Below are 12,453 nucleotides of genomic sequence, written 5' to 3' on the forward strand. Positions count from 1 at the left end.
TTCCCCAGAGGAAAAAATCCCCCCCCCCCCCTTCCCTCATCTCTTCCTTTATAAGTAGGGGCATTACCCCTACCTCTAACTCTCACATGGTCGTGCTCGGAGGCATGACTGCGGCATGTAAACCATAGCCAAGAGTGGCACGGTTGTGCCTTGAGGCATGACCAGGTTTGAAATAACCCTAAATCTATCTATAAATAAATGATTCCAAAATTTCTGTATATGTATACTCTAGAAAAGAAACTTAAATATTCTTCTATGTTTAACCAGTAGTAATTCAGCTCCTTGAAAAAACTAAAAATTTTGAGACTTAATTGAGCAATTCATAATTTCTAATGGACAATTAATATTTCTAGTACTAGCCACATTGTTTTCTTTTATTGTAATGTTAAATAAATATCAGGTACTAATCTTTGTATGTCATTAATCAATAGTTTCAAACATGCTCATGAAAAGATTAAAAAAACAATAAAATTGAGTTACTTACAAAATAGTATGATTAAATACGACTCATGATCTTGATAAATCTACACTTTATAGCTCAATAACTTTGTTGTTAACTACCCACTTAAGTGCATAAGAATACACGACAACTAATAATACATTATTAGTGAGTTACTACTTAAAAAACACTGTGATTATAAAAGTACTATCTTGAATAATCTATGTATTTCTTATGTACTTCCTATTATAACCAATTTACATTAGGAATCTAGAACACGTTACAGTTCTTAAAAATACAATTACTTCACCATCACATAAGAAAATCTCTTAATACATACTTCTCAAATTTATGAACTAGTTACTTAACAAGATTAACTACTTAGTACATTAATTTTTAACAGTATAAACAGAACTTTTCTTTTTACAACACAAGTGTCATTTTTTTAATATAAGCATTTTACTCAACTATATTTCGAAATGGATGACTTATTATATATTGGACATCTCGAAACACTTTAAAGCCCAAACCTAAATGTTTGGAAGAAAATTATTTAAGAATAACACTACCAATTTTTTTTGAACATAATTAATCAAAAGAAAGCCCAGCAATAACTCGAGACCCATAAAGCCAATACACTAATCTTCATAGATAATGGATTAAAATTAAAGGCAATAAACTAGTCCAAAAATCTTGAAAACATTTTGCAAAAAAAGATTCTAGGATTAATCTTTTTGTAAAGCTAACAAAATAAATACGAAAATATAAATTGAAAGGTCTTTGAGTTGTACTGTCAGTATTCCGAGGTTGCTCAATTATCGAGGCATCCAATCTCATCATCTGTCTCACCTCCTGTATCAATTAGATCTAATGAGTTTAAAGACTCAACACGTTCCAACCATGATAACAAATAATAAATATAAGAATGCATGCACCAAAGTAAATCATACAAAAAAGGGTTTAACTTAAATGCTTAGATGATATAAACATAAACATCCTTGGTAGAGTACAGTTCCCTGATAGTGGCACCATTACATAATCATTTGATCAAACATTCACCATAGCACTAGGTTGGCAAGGATCTGAACTTCAGAATGAAACTACTACCCATACATAATTTGGCAAGCTCTCTGGGTGTAGACCTCTAGTTCATAACTCCACCCATACATAAACATAGATTAGCCACAGTCAAATCACATTCCTCAAAAATATTTTCTTACCCTCGTACATACATGCATACAACATAAACTTAAACAACATAAGAAGATCGAGGCATGGAGCATTTTTTCACATATAAACATGCTATCAACACAACATATGATCTAACTAATGCATCAAGAAAAAGGTATAGAACATGCCTTTGCATCTAAACACATGTAGAATCAACTATCGATGTGATGGAGCGAGGTAACGATAGGTCACGACTTCGCCTTTGATTTCTCACCAAAAAACTCACGATTTCTCTCCCATTTTATTTTTTTTTAATGCCTTCCATGATGATAATACTAGGTCATATTTATTTGTTGCTCCAAGTCTGCCCGATAATTAAGTAAATTATTACTAAATAAATTAAATTCTACATGTATCATTATTAGCCATAATATAAGCCTATTTAATAGGCATATTTTTGAAATTTAGGTAATTTATTAGCTAAATTTTATTTCATGGCTAAATCTTTAGGCTTGAAGTTACCTTAATTAGTATTTATATTAAATACAAATCCTATCCAAATCTTCTAATAGATAAAATCCTATAAGTAAAATTTTTAGCCATAATATAAGTAGGCATATTTTTGAGATTTAGGTAATTTATTAGCTAAATTTTAAATCTTGACTAAATCTTTATGCTAAAAGTTACATTAATTAGTATTTAAATTAAATACTAATCATATTCAAATCCTCTATATAAATTAAATCCTATATGTATCATTATTAGCCATAATATAAGAGAATAGGCATAGTTTCCAAAACAGCAAGAAATTTCTTTAATTTTTTTTAAAGAACATCCCCTAAAGCATTAAAATAATTCAGAACTTTTTAGAATTCCGCTTAAATAATTCTTGATCACCCTATCTTGGCCAATCATCAGGTATTCGCTTAAAATTCCATAAAGATAGGTAACTACAAATTTAATCACATAATTATTTTTAATTAATCAACATCATGTAAATTAAACAATTTAACTTATTTTAATTATGAAGTACAATTTTACGTGGACTTGTTTTGAAATCTACAATTCTTCCCCTCTTAAATAAAATTTCATCCTCAAAATTAAAACTTACCTCACAAGTCTGGGTAGTGACTTCTCATATCTTCCTCAGACTCCCAAGTAACATCTTCCTCGGAGTGATTTAACCACATAACCTTGACCATTTTTATCACCTTATTCCGTAGTGTCCTCTCTTGTCTGTCTGAGATTTGTGTAGGCTTCTCCTCATACGATAAATTAGATGTGAGCCACAGAGGTTCATAGCTCAGCACATGTGATGGATTCGACATGTACCTATGAAGCATAGATATGTGGAAAACAATATGCACTCCCACAGAGTTAGGCGGTAAGGCAACTCTGTATGCCAATGTTCCCACTGTATCCAAAATTTTGAGTGGGCCATTAAACTTGGACTAAGCTTGCCTTTCTTATCATATCTCATAACGCCCTTCATAGGTACTATTTGCACAAATATGTGGTCTCCAACAGCAAACTTGAGATCTCTTCTCTTTTCACCATAAATCTTCTATCAGCTTGAGTATTCTCCATCCCATCACAAATTTTGACTACTAAATCGATACTCTGCTGCACAATCTCTAGCCCCATCTCTTCCCTTTCAATGACCTCATCCCAGTGGATAGGCGATCTACACTTTCTTCCATATAATGCTTCATAAGGAGTCATACCTATAGATGACTTGAAACTATTATTATAGGTGAACTCCACTAGGGGTAACTTTGATTCCCAACTCCGTTGAAAGTCGATCGCACAAGATTTCATTAAGTCCTTTAGAATCTAAATCACTCTTTACGATTTATCATCAGTCTGAGAATGAAAAATTGTACTAAATAGTAACTTTATCCATATTGTTTATATGAAAACTCTTCCAGAAGGATGACGTAAACCTCGTGTCTCTATTAGACACAATAAAAACTGGAATTCCATATAAGCTGACTATCTCCTATATGTACATCTATACGTATTGCATCAGAGAAGGTCGTATTTGTTGGGACCAAAATATAGCTAGAGGGGGGGGAGGGGGTGAATAACTCGTCGCGCTCCTCGTGCTCCTCGTTGCTCGCTTCTTGGCGATGATGTGCAGCGGAAATACAAGAAACACAAACAACAACGCTAACTCTAGGGATTTACTTGGTATCCACCTCAAGATGAGGTGACTAGTCCAAGGATCCACACACTCACGCACCCTCCACTATGAAAACTCTCCTTTACGGTAACTACCGAAGGCGGAGAAGCCTTACAAGCTCTCAGTACAAGAAGAAAGAAAGGGTAAACAAAATACAAATAAAAGCTTACAAGTTTTCACACGAAACCCTAACCCTAACTAGAAGCCTCTTAACTTGGATGTGCACCAGTACAAGCCTCCAAGAACCTTCAAGAACTGGCGATCTGAACCTGAGAGAGATGTTGTGGAGATGCGGTGAAGATTAGAAGTGGAAGCTGTGAGATCTGCCGAGAGAAACGCTCGCCAACAACTATATCCTGCGCCAACGGTCAAATCCCAATCGATTGGATTGCTCCCAATCGATCGGGGAAGCTTTGGATCGATCGGTCGATCGATCTAGAGTGTCTCTGTGCTCTCGGGAATTGTCTGAATCGATCGGCCGATCGATCCAGGGCTTATCGCGCAGAATCGCACATCCCAATCGATCGCCCGATCGATTGGGAGCTCTCGATCGATCGGCTGATCGATCCAGCGCTATTCTGTGCGATTGCGAGCCTCTCCCAATCGATCCACCGATCGATTGGGAGGAAGCTTGTCGCGGGGACTCACCCAATCGATCGGCCGATTGATTGGGCATGAGACAATCGATCGGCTGATCGATCCAGCTCCTTGATTTTGCCCAAAATCAAGTCCAAAGCCCCTTAAACCAACATCCGGTCACCTATGATTTGTTGGTACATTATGCCTAGCATCCGGTCACCCTTGACCAGCTAGAACTCGCTCACCAAGTGTCCGGTCAATCCCTTTGACCCACTTGGACTTTTCTTCATGCCAAGTATCCAATCAATCCCTTTGACCAACTTGGACTTTTCCTCCTCGTGCCAAGTATCCGGTCAAACCTTTGACCTACTTGGACTTTTCTTAATTGCCTGGCTTCACTTACCAGGACTTTCAATCTGCCTGGCTTCACTCACCAGGATTTCTCATTTGCTTGTCTTCACTCACCAGGACTTTCAATCTGCCTAGCTTCACTCACTAGGTCTTTCACCTGGCTTCACTCACCAGTACTTTTCAGCTGCCCGACTTCACTCACCGAGACTTTCACCTAGCTTCACTCACTAGGACTTTCCTTCTGCCTAACCTCCCAGTTAGGACTTTCACCTGGCTTCACTCACTAGGATTTTCCAGTGAAGTATCCAGTCAACCTTGACCTACTTGACTCTCCTTCACAATCTCACCACATGAACAATTGCACCTGCAATCTCCATGTCTTGTCTATATGTATTGTCAAATATCGAAATCCAAACATCAAGACTCGAGCTTGACTTAGTCCAAGCTCAGTCAACTTGGTCAACCTTGACCTGAGGAATATTACACCAACAATCTCCCCCTTTTTGATATTTGACAATACCACATTTAAGTTAGGCTAATCCCATAGCCTCAACTCCCTTCATGCCACTAGGTAATTAAGGCGTAAGTTAAATCCTACGTTCTCCCCCTAAGAGGGCAAACTCCCTCTTAGATAATGAAGGCTTAACTTAAACCCTTTCATTCTCCCCCTATTGGCACACATCAAAATAAGCAAACTCTCCCCCTGAAGAATTACCTAACGTTATTCACAACTTCACTTATTGCTCACAACCCGATAACGAAGGTCACATACCCTTCACTATCATTAAATGCTCATCCTTGAGCAGACACCCCTTGAATAACGAAGATATCCACTCTCCATTATTTTCATATGCTCAACCTTGAACATTTCAGCGAAAGAAGGTTAACCACCTTCCAGGGTGTATGAAAAGTATTTTTCATGTCCTTAAAGAGTAACTCCCCCTAAAGACATGCACGAAACTTCTGTCATTGCACCAACAATGACTTGGAATCCCTAAACCTTTAGGAAACCCAAAATTAGAAGTTTTGAGGTTCATAAATTCAATAATGAAACCAAACTTCAACCTAAACTTCGACTTAATCTTCCTTAACCAATCCATCCTTGTTTTCATCATGAAAACTCCCCTTAAATGTGTATAAATATGTTTTGAGGGGTTTGGAATGGTTACGTAGACTAAAGATTGTCCAAAATGCTGAAATCATGCTTTACCAACCATAAATCAGCATTCCCAATCGATTGGAGTTGGGTCCCAATCGATTGAACCTCCTTGAATCGATCCACTGATCGATTCAGGAGGGCTGGATCGATCGGTGGATCGATCCAAGAAGCTTCTGTTAGCGAGAAGCTTGCTCTCAATCGATCGCCCGATCGATTGAGGCACTTCAATCGATCGGGTGATCGATTGAAGCACTGAAAAATTGAAATTCAATTTCAGTGAATTTCAGAAACCCCTAGAAAATTCTATAAAATTTCAAAAATCATGAAAATTCATGTAGACAATCCTTAGGGTATATATCATCAAGGAAAAATAGTTTTCTTTGAAAATACTTTCTATTTTTCAAGATTTACATAAACTTGAAAACTTGTAAAAACTTTAGTGTATTCTTCTAGTTTGTGTCTTAACTTTTCAATGATGATTGCTATCAAAAGATAGTCTTCATCAAAGTTTTCCAAAAACATTTTAAAATGATTTTCAAAACCAATATCCAACCATGTTCTTTGGGCTCAATGCACATGACTTGTACATTAGCTTTCCCAATGATTGAAAAACACATAACTATGTGTTTTGATGAACCTAAAACTCAAAAGAATGCACTAAATCAACATCTTGAGTTTTGTTCATCATCCTAACATCTCACTTGTATTTAATGTGCATTAAAACACATACAAGTCATCTTATAGTTCTTTTGTGAGATGTAAAGTTTGGTTTTGTCCTAATCTAGGGATCATGCATATCCACCTAGGCATTTTGAGGTTATGAACATCCATGTTACTTGTTAATAAATGTTATTAGTCCTTAATTGCAAGGAATAAACTAATGCATGATAATGTTATGACATACATCAAAGATAAATAATTTTCAAAAGAAAATTTCCTAGAACTACATGATGTATGTATGACATGACATGGTATTTTTGTGTTTTTCATAATAAAATATGGATGCAAAAATAAACATGACGTCATGACATATGATGGGCAAACAAAGCATGACAAATTAGCATAAGAAAAATATCTAAAATAACTCTCTAAGTATCTTTAACCCTTAGCTAAATTAAAATTTAACCATAGATTGCCCAAAAAGTCCCAAGAAATGCCAAAACCCAATTTTGACATTTCTTTTATTTTTCCTAATTGTGTCAATTTAAATTAAGCAAATTCCTCAAATTTTTGACACAAATTACTCTTTTAAAGAGTAACAAATTGAAATAAGGCTTAGATTTGCCTTTAACTTCTCTAAGAACATACTATAATCCCAACTTGGTAGTTATGATTTTTCAAAATATGTCAAACTAATTATAAAATTTTAAATTTCTCACATTATGGCACATCTTACTCTTTCCAAGAGTAAATGAAAATCCACTTCATTTTCAAAGGTTAATAGTAACCTTGAAAATGATCTTAAAGTGTCAACTTTATCATGATTGGCTTAGCTACCCTTTCAATTTAGATTGACACTCTCTCACCCATCTAAGGGGTAGAGAAAATGCTCCTAGGAACCCAAAACCTATTGGTGCTCCTTGGATGCTCTAGGTATTCATTAGGGATAACTTCTCTAGATACCTTCCTAGTAACCTTGTTAAGCTTCTTAGAAGCCTTGGTCACATTTTATAGATCAACTCTATGGATTTCTTCCTTTGTGACCTTCTTTGTGACTTTCTTAGACTTCTTAGAAGTCTTAGTCACATTTGTTGTAAAAATGCACTTAGGGATAACCTCCCTAGTATTTTTGACTTGACCATTTAACCTAGAGTTGGTTCCATAACTATATGGAACTCTATGGTAAGAAATTACATCCTTCTTAGCCTTTGGTTTGTATCCCAAACCTCTATGGCCATTAGATGGCTTTTGTTGGCCTAAACTTAGGTTATGCTCATTTTGCCCATTTAGGATATTTTTCATCCTTTTTAGGGTCTTTTCTAATTTATCAAGTCTTGACCTCAAGACTTGATTTTCTACCATTAAGTCCTAAGTTTTTGATTTTTCATTAAATCCATGAGCATTTTTGTTTCTAGACACATAACTAAAATTCTTTGTTTTCTTGCCTAGATTTTCATCTACCTTCCTAATCCTAGGTATGGTAGTTTTAGCATGCAGAGCTACATGTTTTTCCTTAATGCTATCATGCTTCATATTTTTATGGTAAATAGCATTAAAATGATATAAATTAGAACTAGCATGCTTTTTACCATTATTTAAAGGGGTAGGCTCAATAAATGATACCTTTCGTTTTACCTTGGAGGCTCCCCCTTGACACATGCTTCCTCCTTGAGCCTTGACCGCTTTCTTCCCCTTGGGATATTGACTCCGATAGTGTCCCCTTTGATTGCAAGAGAAGCACACAATATGCTCCTTGCTCTTCTTTGTTCCGGGAGCGGTCTCTTTGGGCTTCTCCTTGCCCTTTGGTGTCATTTGGCCCTTCTTCTTGGCCAATTTAGAGCACTTGTTCTTGTAGTGCTCATGTTCCCTACACTCAAAACATATAATATGATTTTTATTTTTAATTGAAACATTTATACCTTCATGTGTAGGGATGGCATCTTCTCCTTTTGATCCGGAGGTAGAAGCTTCCTCTTGTTCCGATAATGGTGCTCCTCCAATCAATTTGACTTGACTTGTGGAGGTGGAAGCTTCTTCATCCTCTTTTTCTCTTGACCCGGATGTGGAAGCTTCTCCTTCTTCTTGATCTGGTGTCAAAGAAGATCGCTCCCCCTCAATCCTAGAGGTGGAGGCTGTTGGTGCAATCGACCTAGGTTTTGATGTGTGTGTCAAAGAGTTTAAGTTAGGCTTTCATATGCATTTAATATGTGTTTGAGTCTTGCAGGACTTGGAGAAATACATGTGGAACTTGGTGCAGCCAAGTGTGGGAAGCTCATCTAAGGGCTCGGATCGTTGAGTCGGTGAAGGGTGGTATGGAAGACATCCGAGGGACCGCAGGACGAGGAGCAATGGAGTGGAGCCGAGGGAAGTGGACTTCAAGGCAAAGTGAAGGATGGCACAGAGAGGAGCCGCGGGCTCGGGTGCATCTGAGGGACGAAGGCCGAGGAAGAAGACTTCAAAGGCGACTCCGGAAAGGATGAGTGTGTGACAATGTACTGGGACCAGTCGACTGATCCAGCTTCACAGAATGCACAGAAGCATTCTGTGCTTGTCGGCTACGGGGACCAGTCGACTGGTCCTGAGACCAATCGAATGGTACATAGCCGTTGGCAGAATTTGACTTTCTGCAGAGGGTCGTTGGTTGGGTTCAACGACACACCAGTCGACTGGTGCTTGGACCAGTCGACTGGTGTCGGGGTTTGAGTTGATTGTTGATCAACTCTCTCCTCTTATTTAAGGAATGCTTTGGGGCTTGAAGAAGATTACTGGTGCTAATTGTAAACCTTCTCAGTCTTGCCCAAAGCTTCCAAGTTCAATTCTCTTCCTCCCAATCTAAACTCCATCTTGTAAAGAGGAAGAGATCATTTTTGTGGGAGATTTGCTCCACCGAGGAGAAGCCTAGCCGGAGATTACTGGGGACTGATCCACCGAAAGATCAAGGGCTCGTCCACCTCAATGACACGTCGTGGAGTAGGAGCATCATCTCCGAACCACGTTACATCGAGCGTGTTAGCGTTTGTATTCTTATTTGTTTCTAATTGCTTTAGTTTTTGTATTTCCGCCACGCACTAACCTTTTGTAGAGAAGAAATCGATTTGGGGGTGACCTAGCTATCCAACCCCTCTTCAAGTCGGCCACCGATCCTCCAACAAGTGGTATCAGAGCAAGGACTCTCTTCAACGGACTAATCGCCAAAAAGAACAACATCATCAAATGGTCGGCTCAAACATTCATCCACCCAAATTTGAAGGGGACTTCTCTTGGTAGAAGAAGAGAATGGAGGTATTCTTCGAAACCGATTTTGATATTATGCTAATCATGGAAAATGGTTTCGAAGTGCCTATGGATCAAGACAATAAGATACTTGAGAAAACAAGGTGGAGCAAGAAGCAAAGAGAAGAACATTTAGCGAATTCGAAAGTCATCCATCATCTACTAAATGTTCTTCCCCAACAAGAAGTAACAAGGGTCGGAACCTACTCAAGCGCCAAGGAGGTATGGGAAAAGCTAGTGGACATCGGAGGCTAAATTGGCAAGAAGAGATCTTCTCCGAACTCAACTCAACAATGTAAAGCTTGAGAAGGGAGATAAAGTATCTACACTTCATGCTAAAATTAAAGAAATTTTAAGTGGACTAACAAGTGTAGGTGAGAAACTCTCCAACCGAGACATCATAATGAAAGCCATCAATGCTTTCCCAAGAAAGTCGACATGGAACTTCACTGTAGATTCATTCTACATTTCAAAGGATCTAGAGAAGAGCTCTCTAGATGAATTCTTCTCAACAATAGAGCTTTACGAAACAAGGATTGAAGGATTAGAAGGAGAAGCAAATAGATCAAGAGGAGTAGCCCTTGTGGCAAACAAGGGAAAGGGTAAGAAGAAGAAGTCTTCATCCCCACCATCCTCCGACTCTGAAGAATCAAGCGCCTCAATGGATAGCGACCAAGAGACGTATATGGTAAGAAAAATGAGAAGAGCTTTTAAAAAATTTTCATCTAACAAATCTCATGCTAGGAAAAGCTCAGGAAGCAAAAGTAGGACAAGGAAGATCATTTGCTACAATTGCCAAGGAGAGGGACACATAAGAGATGAATGCCCCCTATTGAAGAAGGAAGAAAAGAAAAAGACAAAAGAAAAGAGAAAGAAAGTCAAAAATCTAAAGGCGACATGGGATGATCCATCATCATCATCGAAGGAAGAAGAGAATCATGTAGTAAATTTTACTATAATGGGAATTGATGATGTAGCTTCCACCTCATCCGAACAAGAAGAAGGAAGGAGCTCAAGTGAAGACGAAGAAGGGAGCTCAAGTGAAGGGGGAGGTCAAACTTCGGATTTGGACTTCTCAGTAAGTGAGATACATAATCTTCCTCCTCATATTTTAATTAAAATTATTTCAAGCACAAATGATGATTTGTTCAAAGCAAAAAGGAAAAATAAAACCTTGAAAAATGGCATTTGCATGCTTAAAGAAAAATTAGAATCCATATCTATTAAGGATGATGATATGCATGCTTCTTCTTCAAGTTCAAATGTATCATGTTTAGAAGAAGAAAATAGGGAATTAAGGGAAAAGATAGAATACCTTACAAATGCCCTTAGGAAATTTGAAATTGGCTCCAAAACCCTAAACATGATCATTGGGAGCCAAAGGACAAGTTTTAAGAAAAATGAGATAGGATACAATGAACCAAATAATGAAAAGATCTATCATTGTTTACTTGCTAGGGGGCAATCAAAAACAAAGAACATAGAAAGAAAATGGATCCCCAAGGAATATTTGGTTAACTCAATTAGAAATAATTTCTATTGGGTACCAAAATCAATTCTCAAGGGTTAGAGGATTTTAGGTCAAGTCAACTATGGAAATCATAATTCAAATCTTTGAAAAATAGTTGACTTGAAACCTTAATAGGGAGCACTTAGCCTTGATAGAGATTTATGATCAAGAGGGCTAAGTAGATGTTACCTTTATCTCACAATGACTTGTCTTCTTTTCTAACCATAAATGTGAAATATTAGGATGATACAAATAATTTACATATGCTTATGGCATTTTGATGAGTTATGTGATGTATCAATTTTTAATGATCATAGACCAACTATGGGAAAAGCAAATATTTAATTAATGGACATCTTGCCCATAGATCATAGTTGGATATTTTAAATGTTTTGAAAACAATTCTATGTTTTCTTTACTATGGTATAGTTATATTAAAACATATGATTGCAAACTGTGTTTCAATTTGATACAAAACTTGCATGTTTTTGATACTTCTAAGATTTGGTCAAAATTTCAAAAATAGTTTGATTTTTCATGAAAACATATTTTTCCTAGTTAAAGGATATTTCAAAGAATATGTGCTCAAAATTTCATGATTTTTCGAAATTTCTAGAATTTTTTATGCATTTCTGAAGTTGACCTCAGAAGACTGAAATTCGAGTTCAGCATGTATCAGTCAACTGTAACAGGTACCAGTCGACTGGTACCAGCCTTCCAGCACTCTGAGGATTTCTAAAATCAATTTTTTGGTCCAAATTTGGTTGAAACTGATATCATAGTATGTGTACGTGTCTAGTACAATATTTTTGATGGTATCAAAGGGAGAGAAATGGGTAGGTTTAAGTTAGAAACCTAATTGTGTGCAAATCTTTGAAAATTAAGGTTGAGAGCATGTGTTAAGGGGGGGCTTGGGTTTAATGCTTCATATTTTACATATTGCTAGTAATTTTCAGAGTTATTATTTGTGCATAACTTAAACATATTGTCACACATCAAAAAGAGGGAGATTGTTGGTGCAATCGATCTAGGTTTTGATATGTGTATCAAAGAGTTTAAGTTAGGCTTTCATATGTATTTAATATGTGTTTGAGTCTTGCAGGACTTGGAGAAATACATGTGGAACTTAA

At 37.0% G+C, this 12,453-nt stretch overlaps 1 long non-coding RNA gene across 4 annotated transcripts in view; it reads right to left on the reverse strand.

Annotated features, from left to right (window-relative positions):
* Window positions 1-12,453, reverse strand: part of LOC122025631 — a 60,895-nt gene that overhangs the window by 25,371 nt on the left and 23,071 nt on the right. For all 4 annotated transcript variants that reach the window (XR_006123790.1, XR_006123789.1, XR_006123788.1 and 1 more), the window contains exon 6: window positions 1,231-1,291. This is a non-coding gene — a long non-coding RNA (uncharacterized LOC122025631). The remainder of the gene's footprint in view (window positions 1-1,230; window positions 1,292-12,453) is intronic.

Source organism: Zingiber officinale, chromosome 1A, assembly GCF_018446385.1.
Source record: "Zingiber officinale cultivar Zhangliang chromosome 1A, Zo_v1.1, whole genome shotgun sequence".
In the NCBI taxonomy this organism is placed as follows: Eukaryota; Viridiplantae; Streptophyta; class Magnoliopsida; order Zingiberales; family Zingiberaceae; genus Zingiber; species Zingiber officinale.